This window comes from Ictidomys tridecemlineatus, unplaced genomic scaffold (genome assembly GCF_052094955.1).
Source record: "Ictidomys tridecemlineatus isolate mIctTri1 unplaced genomic scaffold, mIctTri1.hap1 Scaffold_160, whole genome shotgun sequence".
NCBI lineage: Eukaryota > Metazoa > Chordata > Mammalia > Rodentia > Sciuridae > Ictidomys > Ictidomys tridecemlineatus.
Genome location: NW_027521401.1, coordinates 403521 through 426612, shown reverse-complemented (window position 1 = coordinate 426612; position 23092 = coordinate 403521).

Sequence of the window (23092 nt, the reverse complement as noted above, 5' to 3'; positions counted from 1 at the left end):
TTATGGCTTTATTTCTTGTTTAGAATACCACTACCCAATGGGCATCTGCTGAATCCTAACTGATCTGAAGCCCAAATGGGCAATCTAATTTCCTGACAGGGAGAGTCCATGCTATTAAAAATTCAGTTATTTCAATCTGCATCTGTTTAAAAATAGGAGGTTTCTTTTAGCATGACTACTGGGAAGATACCCGTGGCAGTATACAATCTATAAGTTTAACATGTGTTCTAAGCATCGAAATCTCTTTGAGATGTCTTTGGAGATCTGATGAAGAAAGACAGCCTATGAAATGCAAGGCTCTTCACATGCATTTGCATATTCTCACAGTTATTTTGAAATAGATGTTGTTATGCTCATTTGACAAAGAAGAAACTGAGGATGAAACTGAGGGGCTGGGATTGTGGCTGAGTGGTAGCATGCTTGCCTAGCACATATGAAGCACTGGGTTTGATCCTCAGCACCACATAAAACTGAAATGAAGATGGTGTGTCCATCTACAACTAAAAAATAAATATTAAAAAAAGGAAGAAGAAACTGAAGCTCAGAGAGCTTACAATGTCAGAAGTTAGAAGTAAAGAAAGGGGTCCTCAGTGTTCAAGCATAGCATGCTGAGTTCTTTCCCTTGTGCTGCTAGGCCTGCATGTCTCTGAATGAATCACTTCATTTGCTGTGTCATTTTGCTGTGACTAAATTAAAAATTATAATACATGGCTTATAAGATTGTCATGTATTTAATGAAATATAGTTACAATGGGCTAAATCTTGTAAGGTTAACTTTTTGAAAGAATCCAAAGGTAGCTAGAAGATCAAGTCATTGAGCTAAGAAATATCTTTTTAAAAAAACAAAAATCACCACATTCATTTGAGGCATTTATTTATTAATAAAATAGTTTGCCAAGTTCTTAACTTTGTGCTTTATGAACAAACTACCTTCTATTCCCCTATTCTACATTCCCAACTGTGAAGAGAGTACATTACTTTATTCTCAGGTTTTATGGAGGAGCCACTTAATTTCTAATTCTGACAAATAGGACTCTAAAATGATATACCCATGACACTTTTCAAGTACTACTGACATAGTCTCCTATGACTATGATTGACTTAGACTGACAGCATGGTAAAACTATTCTTCCCTCCTCATTTGCTCTTTGTGGTAGACTAGGTTCTAAATGGGTGTGTTTACTTGAGTGTTGAGCAATACTGCTGAAATAATGTCAGAAGAATACCATTTTAAGAACTGTGTTTCCAGATTACTTTAAATTTCTCCCAGTGTGTTAATAAAATGCAGAGCTGAAACTAGGCATTTTTGTGCTGGAAGAAATTTTTCTCTAGAGGAAAAATTGCTTTATTGACAGATTCCTTTGAAATCCTCAGAGCAAAACTCGTTTGAAGCAAGAATCATTTCTTGCTTTTTTTTTGAATATGCAAGTGAAATACCTATTTTGCTTAAGAGATCTTAGTTTTAATAACTTTATTAGCTAATAATTGGTATGGATTAGTACTCAGCTAAGCATTTTTCCTTTATTATCACAATCCTATGGGGCAAGTACAATTGTTTTCATTTATAGAAAAAGGAAGAAAGGATCAGAGAAGCTGATGTTTTGCTTGATTTGACACAATTACAAAGTGTTAGAGCTGCAGTTTGACCCAGGCATTTTCATTTTCAAGGTCAGCACTCTTACCTCTGTGCTCTGCTGTCACTTTCTAGGGCCTTGTGGTCTCTGTGTTGCCAGATCTTTTGAACCCAAGACCATCTTCCTGAGACTTACAAGAATAAGTTTTAATTTTCTTTGTAACATTTGTTACATTGTTTGAAAGTAATGATGCTTACCTCTCAATTTCTTTCTCTTTTTCTTGGACAATTTGAAAGAATTTTTAGTATTTGAAATTGGTTTTAGTGATTTACACATATTTTGGTTGATCTTTTTTCACTATTTTTTCTTTTGTCTTCCATGAGTATTTCTTATATATTGGTTCACGAATCACTGAATGGGAAAATACAGTTACTGAATTGAAATTCAACACTAATGACATAAAATGTAAGCAGTCAGTTTAGATTTTCTTGGTTTAAATCACAGGCTTAGAATTTTTAAAGCTATTTTTATACAAAATAGTCATATAACAATAAGAATAAATGAACTAATAAATACAAAGTCAGAAATTATTAGCTTTGAGTTATCTTTGAATTTTCCTTTTGTTTTATTTTGTACAGTAGAATAAATCTTTGGCTCCTTTTACATCTTTTTCTTCTCCTCTTTGTTCTTTTTCTCCTCCTTATTGCTTACATTTTAACGCCTACAATGAACCATGATGTGATTTGCCATATCTCCATAATGATTTTATAAGGACTGGCTAACTAATTGATTTGTAGGAAAGAAATGTTACCACCTAGTGGAATGAAATACTTTCTCTATTCTTTATGGAAGGAAACTTTTGCTTATAAAACACAATTAATTTGGGGGAATAATTGCTACAGGTAGCTTCTTAAAACAAGCCTTTCTAGAGAGTGTGGAAATCAAGCCGAAGAAAATTCTTTATATGTTATACCATGATTTTTTTTAAAGAGAGAGTGAGAGTGTGAGAGAGAGAGAGAGAGAGAGAGAGAGAGAGAGAGAGAGAGAGAGAATTTTTTAATATTTATTGTTTAGTTCTTGGCGGACACAACATCTTTGTTTTTATGTGGTGCTGAGGATCGTACCCGGGCCGCACGCATGCCAGGAGAGCTTGCTACCACTTGAGCCACAACCCCAGCCCTGTTATACCGTGATTAGAAGTGAAAAATGGAGGGTGGAAAGTACAGATACAAAATTATTAACAGAGGTTTCTTTTGGGTCATGGGAATGTTTGGTGTGCTGACAGGTACCACTTAACATTATGTATTTAATATAAATGATTATTCTATGTTTATATATCTTATATATAATTTTACATACTATATGTGATGATCATTTATTAATTTCTAATACATTCAAATTCTGACAAATTTCATAGTTCTCTGAAAAATATTTACGCTAAAATCAGAGAGAATCATGTTTAAATTTTTTCTATTTCACTTCTGAACATGAATTCATTAATGTAAACATAGGGCTTTGAATATTATTTTAGAAATTGGGTAATCTCATTTCTGTGCAGAAAACCTAGATATTTTTAATCTAATAAAATAATTGAGTAAAATACAACCTTAGTTTTATTTGTAGTTTTATTGATATTAATGTCATGTGGCAATTATATTTTGACAAACACTAAATACTATGTAACAGAGTGTGTTGGAGGTAAACATAACTTTTAGGTTGCACATGGATACTAAACATAAGGTCCCACTTAAAAGTTATTATGATATTATCAAGTCCATCTTTCCATAATATCAGTTTTGAAAGTTTTTCTTATTGAAAAATTGTGTCATTATCACTGCTGTGGTGAATGTAAGTTGTCCTCTCTAAAATCCATCTTGAGGCTTTGTCTTCAATGTAACAGGATGGAGAAGGCAGGGGGCCATTTAAGAGGTAATTAGGTCATGGAGGTTACACCCTCATAAAAGGCTTAATGTCATATCCTGTGAGAATAGCTAGTTCCCGTTAGGAAGTGGGTCAGCTCCTTTCTTCCCTTCCTCTCACCCACATTTGCCTCTCTTCAGCATAATGCTGCTTGCTCTTCTGCTATCTTCCAGGAGCTGAGCTGCCCCAAGATCCTCCCCAGAAGCCAAGAAGATGCCTGTTCCCTGCCCTTGGACCTCCAGAACAATTAGCCTCATTTCAAGTCTAAGATATCTTGTTATAGCAAGAAAAAATGGTCCCAAACAGTTGCCATAGACAAAATTTTACCATAAAATTGAAAATAAAGATGAAGCGAATATATTTTTCTAATTTATGAGAACTGCTACTCAGGTGAACACAGGAAAATCAAGGAACTCTTAGATGAAATTTTTGGAGATTTTGTAAAATACAAAAAAAAAAATTCCCTTAACAATAGCCGTAGCAGTAGCAGCAATGGCAGCTAACATTTATTGAATGATTGTTAGTGTGGTGGGTGCTTTTTGTGTATTATTGTATTTAAGTTAACAATAATATTATAAGATAGGCTGTGATATTATCCATATTTTATAGATAAAGAAACAGAAGCTCATCCAGGAATGCTGGTTGACAGATGAATGAGAAGCTTTGTGTACTCAGTGCCAAGGGCAGGGCTGTGAATCATCACACTTGTCGCCAGTGTTGTGGTGTAGTGGCATAGAAGACTGGGTCTTCCTCAAATTAGCCTTTTCCTTCCATATATACTCTGGACTTTTAACACATGAGCTATATTAAGGCCATATGTCAGAAGATGGCCATTGTTTAAGGTGTTAATAACATTTTATTGAAGAATTAATGAGTATGAGAACATTATGTACATTAAAAACTACTTTTTTTAACGCATTTATGGAGTTATAGCAACATGTTTCATGATTAAGTTTGGAGAAGATTTATCTTCTTCACTGTTGTAAATAAAATCCATGGCCAGTCTTGTGTGCAGAAGAGGGCTGGGCTTACTAATTTCAGAGAGGATGAAAGCATTGGAGACTTTACAGCTGAAAAAAAGTCATCAAGACAAAATTATTCTGAGTTTTCTAGACAGAGGCTTATCTCATTTTTCCTTGAACACCTCCAGCAATGAAATATGCTCTTCCTCCTACCACATCACATTTCATTTTAACAACTCTTGTTCTTTTTTTCAATTGACTCCAAATATATATCTGTAATTTCCACCTCATTCTTCCCTTTTCCCCCAATGAATATCCCAAATGTTTTCTTCTTCTGGCTTTCATTTCCTATTTCTCCCACCCTCAATTATTCCCTATATAACTGGTTTCTAGGTTCTGTGTCATTCTGATTGATTTTCACAGTATATGCTCCATATTTTCTAAACATCAACAACAACAAATCGTGTATACGGCTCCAAGTCAAAGTGCATTAAGTACTGTTAGTACATTGCAGAATAAAATAATGCTATCATTTTCCTTTATCTGTATACTGTATAGATAATTTGTAGAGACTAAATAATTAATAGAGACTGAAAATGATAATTTCCTGCAAATATTCAAAGGGCTGCTTTAAAAACTTTAGGTATTAAGAAATATTTATGAGGGAATTGGGACTGGAAAAAGGATTTAAGCTGTTGCTTGATGGAATCATGAAATCGTTGAGAAGTTTGAGAAGGAATCTTCTGAGAGGAAGAATCTCTTTCATATACTGAGTCTAAAGAAAATGTCTGACTATGGTATCACCATTAATATCTCCTTTTGAAGATCGGAGACCTACAAAGACCTTGTGAGTCCCATTGATATCCTAGGGCATCAAGAACTAATATCAGTAAGTTGATTATAGACATTTCATTTTGTTGCATTTACATCTGGCTTTTGAGGGAATATTTTTGTTCTGGTTTAACCAGTTCTTAAGAAAATTTAAACACTAATAATAGCAGAACTATAAAGTGCAGCATAATATTTCTTTAAACAGTTTCATAATACAGCCTATCACTTCATACTGAATACTTAGATTCATTTTAAAACTTGTCAGGGTAGCTTTAATCTCATTTTTAACCATGATAAATGGAGAATTCTTAATATTAAGAACTTAGTAATTGTTAAATGTTATAATGTAATGAATTACATAGAATCAATTAAAGCCATTTAACAATACTTCCAATAAATAAGCATGATTAAGGTCCACAAAATTTGTTTTCGAGTTCAGTTAATTAAAAAGAAAGGAGCTCTTCCTTCATTGTTTTCAACAAAACAGTTATTTAATTCCTGCCAGTAGAAATGATTGTTTCCCCAGAATTCTAATTAAAATTCTACTTTTGTAGTTTATTCTTTTTTTTAAAGAGAGAGAGAGAGGGAAGAGAGAGAGAGAGAGAATTTTTTTAATATTTATTTTTCAGTTTTTCGGTGGGCACAACATCTTTATTTTATTTTTATGTGATGCTGAGGAATGAACCCAGTGCCCCACACATGCCAGTAGAGTGCATTACCCCTTGAGCCACATCCCCAGCCCCTGTAGTTTATTCTTTTAACCTCTAAACAATATACTTCCTTAATGTGCATTTGAACATGCAAATTACAGTTCTCTATAACATATGGATTTATATTTTCCCAGTGTAAGCTGAAGTTTGTTTGTGTGGAAATAGTATGTTGTTTTCCTCCACTGCGGATTTTCAGATGGGCAAGGGTATGAGGCCAGGTTTATCTTGGAGGGAAATTTGTCTTCAGTGTTTCTGTCTTGTCTATTACAAGCATAGTTTATTTTTGTGTTTGACAGATTATCTTCCTTATGAAAATTTTTTTCTGTCACCTAACCACTCTGTTCATTAATTTCTTTATCTGTAAAATGGGAAAAGTGATTCCATCCTCAGAGCCCGCTGTATTAAATTTTGAATATATTCTGGCACATGATGAATAAATGTAGCTTTCATTATATTTATTGGAAACTGGTGCCAGGAGTCCTGAAACAGGATACCAGCTGAAGCCATGCTACCTAATCAATATGACAGATATTCCCCCTACAGAATCCATTTATAATGGTCATTTTTCTGACATAGAATAACAACAATTTGGTGACTTTTCCCCCCTCTGTGTGTTCTTTTGCCCTAGTTGGGCAAAAGCATTTGAATTAAAGAAATATCAAGCAGGAAAAATATGTTCATCAGGTACAAGTATATTAAAAGAAGAAAAACTACTTTAAAATTTTGCTCTTAAATTTACATTAATTTATATCATTTTAATTAAATATTTTATTTTTTCCCCAATCTCTGTGGAATCTACCTTGATTTTTAATATCATAGTCCATTGGTTGATGCTATTAAATGAAAAGAATATATTCTAGAGCTATTGTAACATAAACCACTCACAGAAAGGCTGAGCATTTTACTTGAGCTGAGAATCCATAATATGATAATTCACTCTTAAAAAAATGAAGATGTTTCATCTTCACATCAACAAAAAATCCAATACTGAAATTCCAGAATTTTCCATACAGAACCCAGAGGCAAGATGTTCTCATTATTTTTTGATGAAAATAAAGTTCTATATTCATTAGGACCATTCACACTGATTGCTTCTGTTTATGTATCAGGGATCTAACATATAGTATAATCTATTACTAATTATGATGAATAGGTGATGTAAAATTTGGAAAATATTGCCAGATAATTGTATTGTTTTTATCAGAATGAATTCAGGAAATGTAAATTGAGAAACTCATAAACTATTTCCAGAGTATTCATCTGGATTCTTTTAGAGTTTACTATTGTGAATGGAAATGATATCTGTGTGCTAACCCACAATCCTGACAAAAGACATCATGATATGATATGAAATATCTATGCAGTTTGAATTGTGTTTACTACTGGTAGAGAAGACAATGGAAAGAACGTACTGCTAATACACATGCTCAGTACTTGACAATACCACCCCCTCAATGTGGGTGGGGGGGTGGGGGGGGAAGAAGGAAGGAAAGGAAAAAAAAAACCCTTAGAAATCGAAAATCTAGACCTGTCAGCCTGTCAGGTGTGGACTGACATTCTGTCCAAGACTTACAATTTTCTTAAATCTCAAGTTTTCTTTGATTGTGAAGAATGGACTTCTAAATATAACTCCATAGACTCCCAATGCTTACTAGATTTGGAAACATATGACTTTTTTCTTGTTTCTAAAATAGGAGACTGCCAAAGGATGAGCACTTGCCATCATCATGTTCATTTGAAAGAATGTGCCATAGACTTTGAAAGTAACTCTAAAAGGGGACTAAAAAAGCATGAACAATGGAAGCTTAATAGAATTGTGTATCGTGGGCTGACAACATCACTCACAGTTAATTATGCATTTGTATTCTATCCTTTTTCCAAAAATTTTGAGAAAGACTAATATTCATTTGGAAATTTAAAAAAAGCCAGTCATATAACTTTATTATATTATTATCATACCTACACTCTAAGAATGTTTACTATTTCATATTAATAAGATAAATACAGTAAATTCTTTCCACAATTAATTCTTCCCTTTTTTTCTTTACATATGGATTTATATAAGAAACATTCACTGTTATTTAAATGGTACTTTAAGTGATTTATTTTTTAAGGAGGGATAGTTATGTGAAGTAATTAGTCTGTTCATTTGCTTGCTTTCATCTAAGCCAAAAAAATATACCTAAAGAAATACCACTGGTCAAAAATCAGGTAGTTAGTGGATGTTACATATGTTGCATATTACATAAGTATATAAAGTTTGGTGTAGTGTCAAGAACTTTGAATCCCAGCTCTGTCACCTGCTTTGTAATCTCAGAACAGTCAGTTAGCGGATGTGACCCACATTACAAGACTGATGTGAGGAGTAAAAGCTGAAATTGAATCAAGTGCCTGACACATGGTACAGCAACTGTATTAGTCAGGGATCTTCAGAGGGACAGAAGCAATAAGATACATATATATGATAAATAGATATAGATGGAGGGGAAGAAATTTATTAGGGAAATTGGCTCTTATTATTTTAAGTAGGAATGTATGTGTGTGTTTGTGCGTGTGCGTGTGTGTGTACATTTATATATGTATATGATATGAAATATCTATGTACATATATATGTACACATGCACACACACACATCTGTCTATATTTACATCCATCCATCTATTTATCTATCTATCTGTCTATCTACCTATTTATCCATCCATCCAAAGAGAAAGCAAGAGAGGATTTATTAGGGAAATTTGCTCATATGATTATTTTTTTCCTTTAAAAAAACAATTAGAGCTTTATAGTTATACACAGTAGTTGGGTGCATCCTGCCAAAATCATACAATATCTTGATTTATTCATGTATTGACAAGTATCTGGGTTGATTCCATAATTTAGCTATTGTGAATTTTGCTGCTATTAACATTAAGGTGGTTGTATTCACTGCACTATGCATTTTTTAGATTTTTTTGAGAAAAATACCAAGGAGTGGGATAGCTGGTCATATGGTGGCTCCATCCTTAGTTTTCTTTTAAATTGTTTTAATTAGAGTTTTATGCTTATACTTAGTAATTGTGTTTATCCCAACAAATTCACACATTCATGAAAATTGATTTCTGTTTATGATCCCCACTGTTCCCTCGCCCTTTTCTCTCCCATCGTCTCCTACCCCCTTCTCCTTCCTCTATTAGTCTTCCTTTCACCCATCTATTAATTTTCATTTGTTTGGTTCTTTATGTTATATTATCCTTTTCTCTCCCTTTCCTTTATTTTAGTCTAGCTTCTGTATACGAGAGAAATCATTTGACCTTTGAGTTTCTGAGTTTGGCTAATTTCATTTAACACCCTTATGACTTGTGGAGAAGGCTACAAGACAGTCTGCTAAATCAAGGAAATCCTAAGAAACTGCCTTTCTTCCTCTTCCTGCAGTGCAAGGAGTCAGAGTTCCATTTGCCTAGTTCACTCCAGATTTTCCCCTATAGTTTTTCTTTCCAACTTTTGAAACTTCCTATATATAGTCTACCATCCAGCTCAACAAATACTTGTTCCTTTGAATTAATCTGTATTCATAGTGATGAAGAGTGGTTAGGAACTAACCAGAATGACTACTTTCTCCAATATGACACATTGTGTCCAAAAAGAAACAGATTTGGAAAAGCATAGTGCAAGCTTCTGAATAGGTATGCAGACCTTCGAGAGGGCAGTTGCATGGTAATGGAAACTCCTTGTTCTCATCTGAGAGACTCCATGATCAGAAAAGGGGCTATTGAATCTTCAGTGGTTGAAAGTTATGATCATGTGTAAAGGACACACAACAACTAAGAACCTTACCCATGTAAGTATCTATCTGAAAACAAAAAACCAAAATAACACCCAATAACAGAAAACTATCTTAATCTATAATACCACCCTTACACCTACAGAGTCTTTGCTCTGCTCTCATTGTCTACTATCTTATTGTCACATTCTCCATGGGACAAAAGGATCTGTGGTTCCAATGGGCCAGGGCTTTGTAGTCCAGACATCATCTCCCCATCAAGACCATATTTTGAGTATTTGGGATCCCCAAATGTCTTTACCAAACCCTGCTGAACTTACTTGCTGTGTCTGCATGAGTCTTTTCCCTGAGCTGGACCTCAAGCAAGATTAATGAAAGGTTGGTACAAAGGAGGAACTTCACTAATGGTGAATAAATTACTTGGTGTAAGGGATGTCTAAGGAGTGGCTGGTTGTGGGTGGGGGATGTTGGTAAACCTTAGATGTTCAGGTTGGGACAGAAACACCTGTGGAATGAAAATCTGCAGCATGGGGGACAAATTCAGGTACAAAGAAATAGTAACTTTCACATGGGGTTGGATTTTCCCTCACTGCTACACATTCTTGAGTGGTGATCTGAGAAGACAAGGAGCTGTAAGGCAGGATTAAATAGCACATTTTATTTAATAATTTATGGACTTGATTTATAGCTTTAAACATCTAGATGTACATTGTGAGTTTATGTTTAGCTCTTGCCCTAAACTCCCCAAAGATTGGGGTAGGGGGGATTGGTTCTATGTAGAAATTTATCCTGAAAAGGCCAACCAGAGACATGAGTCTTCAGCTTACTTGGCCTTCTCATATACTATTTCTATTTGAAAAGAAAATATAACAGTCCAAAGTTGGCATTGCAAGTTTCATTTACTGTCTGCTATGATTGCTGCCCTTTACTTGAAAGGGTTTATCTTGTGGCCCTAAAAAGCAAATGCAGAGTGACACAGGGTATCTCTTGTGCCAGTTACAACAATTACGATTACTGACCACTCTGAATTCCTGGATGCTGAGAAATATTGACAGGACCTCCTAACCTTAACTTTACCATTATTTGCTATAGAGCTGTCTGGCACTTAGTCTCTCAGACTGAAGTCAGAGAATTTTAAACTTGAGGTTCAACATAATGGAGAAATAAGAAAAATAAGGAGAACTGTAAAAAAAACTGTGCTTAAAATTCAAAGAAATATTACTAGTTAATTTTGGAAAGATGTTGGAAAGAAAGATAAATTTTTATAAAACATTTGAAAAATTGGCTAGTTAATAATAGAACTGCTATACAGAGTGGGAACAACTTTTTCAAAGACTAATTATACTTGAGGTTGGTACATCAAAGCTCATGATTTCATGGGTACAGTAATAGCAACACCTATTTATGCACAACTTGTTATTTGAGATTCTTAAAATGATAAATAGCTGCTATTTGGAATCTGTCTCTTTTCTGAATACCAAAATGACAGTACAGATCAGAATTCCATGGTTCATCTAATGCTTGAGTCTTGTTTCCTGTTTAACTGTTTGAGTCTTTATTTTCCTGATAATGACGACTAAAAGGAAAGTTTTGTTCTTTGTTTGTGGAATTGTATTCATACCAGACAAGACTTCTTTATTTTCCCCCTAGCATTCTTTTCTTATAAAGATTATGAAGGAGTGACAAGAATTGTTCTTGCTTTTATGTTCTGGCATTGTTTATTTTCAAATTTTGTTGGTATGTGAACCGAGGAGGAAAGGATCTACATTTATATTTTGCCCACAGAAATGATAATAATTAGATAAATATCTCAAAATCTACCTATGTTTTTAGGATATACTGATAAAATGGTTATATTATCATCTTCAAGGTAAAGGATAAGATAATTCTCTGCCAAAAAAAAAAACAGAAAAGGGAGATGAGTGGGAGTAGGGGGCTTCTAGCAACTCTAAAACAATACAATAATAAACTTTGATACAGGATTTAAAAATCCTGCCTCATTGTATTTATCTATTGTTTATCTAGTATTGTCTAACAGGTCAGTGTTTATAATTGTTTTTTTCTCTTTTTTATAAATGTTCTGAAGCTACTGATTCAATTTTTTAAAAATATAATGTCTAAAAAACTAATGCACACAAAGAAGCTTCCAAGTGTCCTTGGTAGTTGTTGGGAATGCACCTTGAGTTTTTGGGAAGTGGTGGCAGGATGTGATGAGAAATTATGACTATACATGGTGAATGTAGGAATACCGGACGTGGATAGGCATAGCTCACTGTCCTTGGTTTTTGGCTGGCACCTTTATAATGAAAGACAGAATAATAAGAAATGAATATAGCAAAGGCTGTTTAAAGTGACACTGGATTTTTTTTTTCTAACTGAGTGTTGTGGTAACGACATTGAGGACCTGTGGGTACAGCTTGGTACTAGGACCTTGATTTGGGCTGGGGAATTGGCACTTTCATCCACCACTGCCTTTGCACCATTAAAGTTTCAGTGCCAACAATGAAGAAGATCAGTAATGCCTTAGCATTTTATAAAAACATTTTTTACTTTAAAGATGCCTCCAAAATGTCTGAGGGCGTGCACATCAAAATCTGAGAGCTGTCGTTCTGAACCAAGGGGTTTACAATGCTTGACTTTGACCTTTAATCACATCAAAAACTAGAACAAGCTAAGAGATTATCTTGTTTCTTAAATAGTCTTAAGAACACACAAACTTTTTTTGGTTTAAAATGTTTATGTTGGGATGGGGTTGTAGCTCAGGGGTAGAGTGCTTGCCTAGAACATATAAGGTACTTGTTTCAATCCTCAGCACCACATAAAAATAAATAAATTAAATAAAGGTATTATGTTTATCTATAACCAAAAATATTTTTTAAAAGTTTATGTTAATAAAAATGCAAACTTCTCTTTAATAAACTGACTTGTAAAGTGGAAAGGGGGATAATAGAATATCTTTTTACCTCAATTAAAATAAGTAGTTTTAGTATTTTAAATAGTCTTTTAGGAAAAATGTTACATATTCACATTTCAAAATTTTGATGTAATATTACATTTTAGTGGTCTGCAGAAAGTATTTCATTACATTATGAGCTATATTTCTTAAAAGTGATTTTAAAAACAGCAACTGATATTTCAGAATGGCAGTCAATTTATAATCAGAAAGAGGACTAGATGGTAGTGCAAGAAATACTATATTGAAGATGGGAAAAGTTGGAAAAAGTGGTTCAGAAATTCTTGCACTGAGGAAGAAAAAGACACATGAGAAACAAAACTTTATGGCACTCTTACTCTCTGTTAACTGATACATAATGAAAAGACAGGAGACCAAATAGCATCTACCTGAACCTGAATAACTTTAGTTTCTAACACTGGGAAAGAAGAATTCTCTCAGTTACAGAATTTTGTCATGAGGATCTTTGTCAGAAGCTAGAAGCTGAAGAGAACTTATGATTCATGTTGGCATAATGTAATCCATGGATTTGTCCTACATTTAGATGATCCTTGTTGCTTTGTGAAGCTTTCTCTAGAGCCCCAATTCACAGATTAGTTTTTCTACTTCTTCTCTGTTTTGGCTAAAAGAAAATTGGAAAAGAGAATGAGGAATAAGGATTTGAAGCATATATTAGTTAATACCACATATAAGTATTGGTGTATGCATTATTAGCAACAGACATTTCCTGTTAAAGAAAGTTGGCATAAAGGATTAGGCTTAGTTGCAACAAACACATATCATGTAGGTAGTACTTGTTTGAACAAGATGGAAACTTATTTCTTTCTCACATAAAAAAAAAAAAACAACTAAAGTTGGCAATTCAGAAATTGTCCAGGGCTGGAATTGTGGCTCAGTGGTAGAGCACTTGCTTGGTATGTGTGAGGCCCTGGGTTTGATCCTCAGAACCGCATATAAATAAATAAAATAAATGATGCATTGACAAATAAAAAAAATTTAAAAAAAGAAGTTGTCCAGATGATTACCATGGATTCCAGGATTCTAGTTTCTGTATTTCTTCTCTATATCTCAGTATTTAGTTTATTTTCAACTTTACCTGGTAATTATTTAAGGTTCCTGGAGTTCCATATATTATTCACATCACAGGCAAACAATAAGAATAAATGGAAGATTATATTCTTATTTAGGGAGACGCACACAACCTTTTTACTAAACAGCTAATTGGCTCAAATTTAGTCTCAAGTTTCATAGTCCAGCTACATGGGAAGGTGCAGTTTTATTTTTCAGTTAGACACATGGATACCTGGAACAAAATTAAGGTGGTTTGACTCTGCCACAGGAATAATATTTGCTTTTATAAACAATCAAATAATTTTCATCCTTAAATATTCAATTGGTAAAAAATATTTTCACAGTGCTATTTAAATCCATGACTTCTAACTCCAGAAATTTGAACTTAAAACTAAATGATTAGATTTTAAAATTAGTAAATAGTTGAGCTTTTTGTCTTTGAAAATAGCAATTCTGTACTATGTTCTCTTTAAATCATGCAATTAAAAAAAAGTTGTCATTTTATGATGGCAAATGATATTTAAAGATATATAAAATACTGATCGAGTATTAAAAGGAAAATGTGAGAGATGCACTAAAGTCCTGATAATATAATGCATCATTCCTATGAATGAATACTATTGCTGAATAATGGAGTTACCAATTATTCCTAATCCATGGAAATGTTCATTTTGTTGTTTTGGTTGCCCAACCTCAATACTAGAGAATAGAGAAATCATGATAAAAGTTGTGTATCAGATAAAAGATATAAGACTGATTCCTTCCTCCCTTTGCAATGGAAAGTCTAATATCAAGATAAATTGCTAACCCTGACTGCTAATGTAAATTACATAAAGAATATCAGTGATGAATATTTGTATCAGAGTGGGATAAATTAAAACTTTTGGATGATCTTTCAGCACAACAAGGTGACAGCTGCAGTCAAATTTACTTAAAACTTTGAAATAGAAAGAAGAGGAATGATTGCAAACTCAGAGAAAGGCCATAATGCTTTTTGAGAAGGAATCTTAGTTTAAACTGCTGTTTTGTTATCAACAGAAGTTCAGAGATCAATAGCACGACCAGTGTAACTCCACATTGTGCACAACCATAAGAATGGGAAGTTATACTTCATGTATGAATAACGTGATGAAATACACTCTACTGTCATGTGTATCTAAAAAGAACAAATTAAAAATTTTAGAAAAGGTGTATGGCCTGATAGATATAAGCAATGCATATAAAATTATTTCTCAGTCTCTAACTGCCTTTCTGTATTTGCTTCAAAATTTTTCAGAAAGACCCTCCATGAGGTTGGGATACAACCAAAGAGACTGTGGCCTCACAAGACTCTGAATGTTTAAGATCATAGAGAAAGAGAATATTTCCTAGAGCTCTGGGAAAATGTCAGGGAGAATTCTGATTGGCTGTATTGGGTAGAAACCAACTGCATCTCATGGGCAAGGTTCTGTTTCTGTCTGTTTGTCTGTCTTTCTCTTTCTCTCCCTCTCCCGCCATCTCTCTCTCTTTCTCTCTCTCTCTCTCTCTCTCTCTCTCTCTCTCTCTCTCTCACACACACACACACACACATGCACTTACAATGCACTATGATTTTTATATTTTATTCTATTTTAGTTTGTGGGATGCAGTTATATAAAATCCAAATTTAGAATGGCAAGACAGAGTATTGTTAATTTTATATATTGAATATTTTAGTAATTTTCAATATTAACTAAAAATTAAAAATTAAATAATTGAGAAAATTGTATTTCATATTATTTAAGAAAATTACTCACTTTTAGGTTATTTTCTTTAAGGTAACTTGTAATTAATAAAAGTTTTACTTCAGCCCCTGAAAAAAATACTGAATAAGGGTACAATTCACTTTGAATAGTCCTAAAACTATAGAAATACTGCCATGGGTGTTTTTTTATTGATTATATGTGCAGATTATCTTTATTCACTGCCTCTCTCATGAGATATTAGTTTGTGCTTATAATATTTTATGCTCTAGATAACTTGATTGATTTTGAGCAAAGTTGGTACAACATAGATTCTTTGCTTAAGGAAAATTCATTAGAAAGGCTTTCACCTGACATCAATCAGATTTTATTGAGAGCTTTATAAAATAATTCCTTTTGATATAGTATCTCATTTCATTAATAATATAGGAATATATACCAGATTCTGAAATGCAATGCAAGCAAAGCTATAAACATAATTCTAAAACACATACAAATGTCAATTCACCTTGATTTCAATGAACTTGATAAATAATCATAACTTAAACATACACTGTATATATATGTATATATATTTATACATTTATATATTACATAATTACTGTTATTATTATTTTTTTCTTACTGACAACCACCTAAGAACTCTTGAGACTTGACAAGATGAAGAGCAGAGGGGAGGGCCAGGACTCCATAGCTAGGTGGCATAATAACAGTATGGAAAGAAGGGTTTGGGGGTATGAAGGATAGCAGGATCAGAGCACAGAGCATATACCAGATCCTATAAAAACTCAAGTCAGATGTATAGATTATGGTATGCAAAGTGTGTGTTTATTGATGGTTCTCTAATATGTTCAGTTCCCACAGGTGAGCAAGGAGTTTACCAGAAGGAACATAAACCACAAGCAGCTGTACCATGGAAGGATACCAGGGATAAGGAGGGAAGGAATAGAGTGGCCAGAAGCAGGAGTGTGGCCCTGTCATCTCTAGGAGTAAACATGAATCTGCCAAAAAAAAAAAAAATCTTAGTTTCTATTCATTTGGAAATGTCTTCATTTTGTCTTGATTTCTGAAAAAAAACAAAAAAACAATAATGTCTTTACTTACATTTTTTTTATCTTACACATGTAGGCTATACAACATGATTTTTTAAAAGTGCTTTGTTCATAGCAAAATTGAGCAGAAGGCACAGGTCCCCCATATCTCTCCTGCCCCCAGACATCTAGCTTCCTCCATTATCAATGTTGTTCATCAGAGTGGAACAATTGTTACAATTGATGAACCCACACTGTCACATCATTATTATGCAAAGTCTCCAGTATACCTTAGAGTTCACTCTTGTTGTTATGCAGTCAGTGGTTTTGGATAAATGTATGATGACTTGTACTCACCATTATACAATTGTACAATGTCTTAAGTATTTTCTGTGCTCTACTTATCCATCTTTCCCTTCCTTACAGCCCTTGGCAATCAGAGATCTTTTTACTTTCTGCATCATCTTGCTTTCTCCAGAATATCAGATAGTTGAAGTCAAAGAATATATAGACTTTTCAGGCGGTCTTTTTTCACATATGGTACATTGTTATTGACTATAGTCATGATGAACAATAATATACATAATGAAATGATTGCTAGAGCCAAGTCAATTAACATACTATCACTTCACATATTAACTGTGTGTGTTTGTGTGTGTGTGTTAAGAAAATCTAAAATGTATTACCTTAGCAAATTTCTAGTGTACAGTACAGTATAATAAACTATGGTCTTTATACTGTACATCAGATTTCTAGATTTTTAAGATATTTATTTATTATATATTTCTTGGTTAATAGTAATTTTTCAACATATTCAAAAATTTCATTCCATTGTTTTTTGACTGGCACTGTTTTGGTTGAGAAGTTAGAAGTCAGTTTTACTTTTGCTCCTTTGAAGGTAGCCTGTGTTTTTATTCTTGTTTTTAATGTTTTTACCTTCTCAGTGTTTTCACTAATTTTACTATGTCTGACTAGATGAATAAGCAGATGTTATAAGCTTATCCACTGACTTTTTAATTTCACATATTCTATTTTTTTTCTAGATTTCCCATATGGCACTTTTTCAAATGAATCATTCCAATTGTTTATATTTCCATTGTTTGTCATAATCACTTCAAAAATATCTTTAAGCATGCTACTTTCTGCAAATTTAAGCATAACTATGTAAAAGTGTGTTTGATAATTCACAATAACCAAAGTATGGAACCAGTCTAGAGCAAATGTGATATATATATATAAAGTTTTATTAGATCATAAAGAAGAATGAAGTCATGTTATTTGCAGGAAAATGGACAAAACTTGAGAACATTATGTTAAGTGAAATAAATCAAACTCAGAAACTCAATAGTCATATATTTTCTCATATATGTGGAAGCTACAGATAAAAATGAAAAAGAAAGATATGTGTGGGAATCTAATGAAAAGTGAAGAGAGTTCAGTAGAGTAGGGGAAGACGAACTGGAGGAAGGAGGAGAGGAGAGAAAGTGTAAATGATATTGACCAAATTATCTCATTACATGTGTGCATGTATGAATATGTGACAATGAGTCCTGTCACAACACAAGACTACACTGGTCAGGGTCACTCCAGGTGAACTGGGCTGGCATGAAATAATCACACAGAGACAGAGAAATTTTTTTTCTTTGGGTTCTGTGATGGCTGCTTTGACCCGGCTCCCAAAAAGGAGGCAAGAAAGGAGAGAGAGCATGTCTCAAACCCGGGGTTTTATTAAGGGAGGCTGTTCCATGGAATATTCTATCCCCAAAAGCACAAAGGGGTAGGATTACAAAGGAATAGGTGAGTGTAACTCAATCCCACCAGGTGACGCCTATCCTGGAGCCATGCCTTGTGATAAGTTACTGCTGATCGAAAGAATTTTTCAGGACCCCAGGGCATCGGGACCTAAAAGTTTGTTCATCCAGGGAGGCTCCCCACAAAGTCCCAACATTATGTAGATGTATAATGTAACAATAAAAATATATAAAAATATTTGTTTGATAATTCAGTATTTAGATACCTTTGTTCCCTTTGTATTCGCTATTTCTTTTTGCAAGTTCTTTATGAACTCAACTCTAGTGTATATTATCTTTGATTATATGCCAAACATTACATTGGAAAAAAAAACCACCCAGAATCTTTAAAGGCTATTTGTGTTACATAGTTTTCTTTGACAATATCCTTGTAAAACAAGACAGTTTTGTCAGTATTAAAAATCACCTTTTCAATATAGCTTTCTTCCTGAAACAATTAGCAGGGTGACAATAGATATGGGGAGAGAAATGGGGATGACTAGTAATGGTTATGGAGTTTCTATTTTGGATGATGAAGATATTGTCAAATTGATGATATTGATGGTTACACAACTTTGAACAAACTAAAATCCATTGGGCTGCACATTTTAAATGAGTGAATTTTATATGTGAATAATTCCTCAATAAATATATTTTTAAAAAGGTCTTGTAACCTCTTATCTGCAGAACCTGCCTTGTCTGCACTTGAAACAGTACGAGCTGAGCAGAATTAGACCTTTTTCTTACCCTGTGTAACCTGAGCATGACTTTTTCTAGCTTTCAGATTGGCAACAACACTGTCTACTATGTTTCATTCGTTTTTTTTTTTTTTTTTTTTTTTTTGGTACTGAGGATTGAACTCAGGGGAGCTTAAGCATTGAGCTACATCCCCAGCTCCCCCTCCCTGTTTTAAAATCTTAAGATAGGGTCTTGCTAAATTGTTTAGTGCCTCACTAAATTGCTGAGGCTGACTTTGAACTTGCAATCCTCCCACCTCAGCCTCTGGAGCCGCTGGGATTACAGACATGCACCACCACACCTGGCTTTGTTTTTTGTTTTTCCAACTTGCCATTATATGATGAATCCACCAATGTAGCTACTTTTCCATCTTTCCACCTTCTCCATACCTTTGTTACATACCATAGTGTTACTTGAACATTTTTCTTGAGTGGCTACGTGTATAGATAGGCAAATTTCCTCTTTTTTTCTGAAGGATGGTGCTGTTGATTCATTAACATTGAACTCACAGACAACAGCACTAGAAGTCATGCCTGAATGAAGCTTATCAAACACAGGCATTTTCTCCCTAAGGCTCATTACAGCCTGTCTGTGCTCAGGAACACTTTAATACTACACGTGGGGAACATTTTGAAGCAATAAAATCACCCAACAAGACAAAAAATATAGAAAATATGGCACTAAATAGACTGCAAAAAGAACATGTTTACTCTTATGAGAACAAATGGGAAGGCAGAGCTTCACCCTTTTCAACTTCAGTTGGGGAAATGCATGTTGGGTGACTCTGAATGTCTGCAAAGGATGACAGAGGTGCTGAAAGTATTGATTTTAGGGTGACCAATGACAAATAGGTATTAGTGAGCAGGCAAGTAAGCAAATACAAAAATCCCGAATAATGAGGATGGATTGTACCGGAGATTTCCTAAACCAGTTTCAGGAATTGAGATTTGGTGTCACACAGATGGTTTAAAGATGGGATGCAGTACTTTGTGTGGGTTATGGCTTCAGGGGCATCTTTATTCCAGCAGTGCATTGTTCTAGGTCTCAATCCAAAACATGAAATCCCCCAAATCCAGCCTTTTCTCCCTTTACCCTCGATGCTGTCACAACATTGCTCAGTCCATTTTCTCGAATTGGCCACTGGTCTAAGGGTAAAAATATTCCAGTATTTCTTCTCTAAATTTCTGCCCTGTCCTGAGTCCTGACTCAGCGATTTTTCACTAATAAGATATTTTAATATTTATTCCATCAGGGCCATTTTCATATCATCACCAGATGATATTTTGTGAAACTAGACTACAAAATTTTTAAAAACCTAGACTGAACAATATATTCTGACATTTTTATGAATAGCTTTTGTTAGGGACACGGGGAGAAATCGCATGCCTAGGACTGATGGGAATGTGGTTCCTTCTGAGGAGCATGGACATTTCAGCTTTCAGTCCATCTGGAAAGAGGTCAAAATGACACTAAGGGGATGGGTTTGAGACTAAAGCAAAGTGAAAGATCATTTTTCTTTGAGAAACAATGTTTCTGGTGATGTTGGGGGAAAATAGTAGGCTGCTCTGGGTCATGTGAAAAAGATCAAGTTTGAGAAGGATATCTAGTTTGGATACAGGGCTAGGACCTCCTGGGAAACTGAGGCAGCATGATGACCCCCCAACCCTTCAAACCCCGAATCTAGCCATCAAGTCGGAAAGATTTCAGACATGTCACTCAGAGTTACAGGCATGAGTTTATTAAAGGGAGAGGAAAAGGGAAATGGGATACTGTCAAGGGAGAGACAGGGTCCTCTCAGGAGGAAGACTGTGTCTCTCCTGCACTCCAGTTTCATTGGGGATCCCAGAGAAAGTTCCAGAGAGTCCTTCCCAGGTCTACCTCTTGACTTTTGACTGACAGGAGGATGACATCAGACCTTCAAGTCTCCACTATCATGACAACCCCAGGTCACTTTGGCTTATGCTGACAGGTTCTAATGGGATCCTTATCTCCCTGAATTTGGGGAGCTGGTCTGTGAAAAGGGTCACAAAATTCCTCCTTCAGGATAACCTGGGGATTTCACCTATCAGCATTATTTCAGGGCCTGCATTTCTTCTGCAGATAACAGATAGTTTGTTGAGGAATGTGGCATATCCTGCTCACTCACCAGGCAGGGATGCAGGTAAATTACTTCTTGGGAAAGAAAGCATGTTGAGGTCAGCACAGTGGGCCTATTTTATAGAGTTATTTCCTTAACCCCTTATTCCCACCACTCACATCTTTCTGTTCCCTATCAGTGAGGAATCCAGGACAGGTCTGAGCCTTTATTGACTTGCCTCTCTCTTATTATACCTTTACCAATAAATCATTAAATTCAATAACCTAGAATCAATCATGCCATTGGGAATCAGGGTGCAACCATTCCACTGATGGAGAGGAAGCTGGTTATCTTTTCTGAGATCAGAGTGCAGTATGCATGTGCCAAACAAAGTGGGGACCTCACAGTGGACATTGCCATTGGAGGAAGCTAATTTCCTAACAAAGTACCTATCACTGGGTAGCTTAAAACAACAGAAATCTATTGTTTCACAGTTCTATTGGTTATCAGTCCTCAATCAAGCGGTCCTCCAGGCCATGCTTTCTCTGATGGCTCTGTGGGAAAATCCTTCTTTTTGTTTCCTTGTTTTTCTGACAGTTCTTGGTATTCCTTGGTTTGTGACTGCCTCATTCCAGTTACATGACTATCTTTGCCCTAGGTGTCTTCACATGGTCTTTGGTACGTGTGCGTGTGTATGTGTGTGTGTGTGTGTGTGTGTGTGTGTGTGTGTGTATGTGTGTGGGTGCCTCTACCCTGTTTATAAGAACACAAATCAGATTGGATTAGGACCCATTCCATTAGCTTCATCATAACCTGGTTAAATCTTCAAAGGACTTATTTCAAAATAAAGTTAAATTTTGAGGCACTAGGAGTGAGGTCTTCAACATATCTTTTTGGAGAGGAACATGATTCAAACCATAACAATGAGGATTTGAAGGAAGAAGTATTTTAGGGAACTAATCCAGAACACATGTGAAGCAGTGTTCAGGAAGGCTCCCATTGTTGATTGGGTTATTGAAGCATTGGTTTTGTGAGTTATGTCATATTCTAAAATATCTTACCAAATAGGCACAGTGGGGCATGTATCTGTCAGATTTCAACCAGGGGAGCAGAATCACTGTGGGTGTTTTGAATGAAGAAATTCAAATAGGATCTAGATGTTTACAGTTATGGAAGGATTCTGAGAGAAGAAAGTCCAGAAGAGGAGCTGGAGGTTCAGAGAGTTACCAAGAGATCCATTTCAGAAAGCAGCCACGGCCAGCCACCAAAGTGGGATTGGAAGGGAGACACTCATGAGCAGAGGGATGCTGTCTTCAGCCGTTACCCTCCCCATGTTGGCAGCCACACATCTGTGTTAAACCAATGCCACTGTTCAGGCAACAAGGTGAATGATCAGGAAGAGCTGAGTGAAACTAATGATATTCTGGGACAAGCTGCACCTATATGCAAATGTGCACCATCCTGACTGTAAAGACTTTGCCTTCAATCTTGTAAGTTATGCCCAACTGTTTTTTTTTTGCCAATTAAAACCTTAAACATACAAGAAGCAGATCCCAGAAATGTAATTCTTATCTAAAACCATGTACTACAACAGAAAGACCAAGTTCTGCTGAGATTCACAAATTGAACAGAAACAGAAGTGAAATTTTATTACAAAGCTAATGGAATTTTAAGAAAGAGATATGGGGAAATTTTACTCTAGTGTTACATTTTTTTAATTTGTAGGCAAGGAAAGCTAATAATATGACTTATATTTGCATAAGGCTTATGAGAAAGTGAGCACAGCTTGTGATTTGGGTATAAATATTACCTTTCCATTTTGGGAATTGAATTTAAAACTCAGGAGAACCAAAGTATAGTTTTCATATACTGAGCCACTGACTAGCTCAATATGATTCAATATATTCTTGCATACAGGATTTTGTGTTTGAGTAAATCTGCTTAATCAGG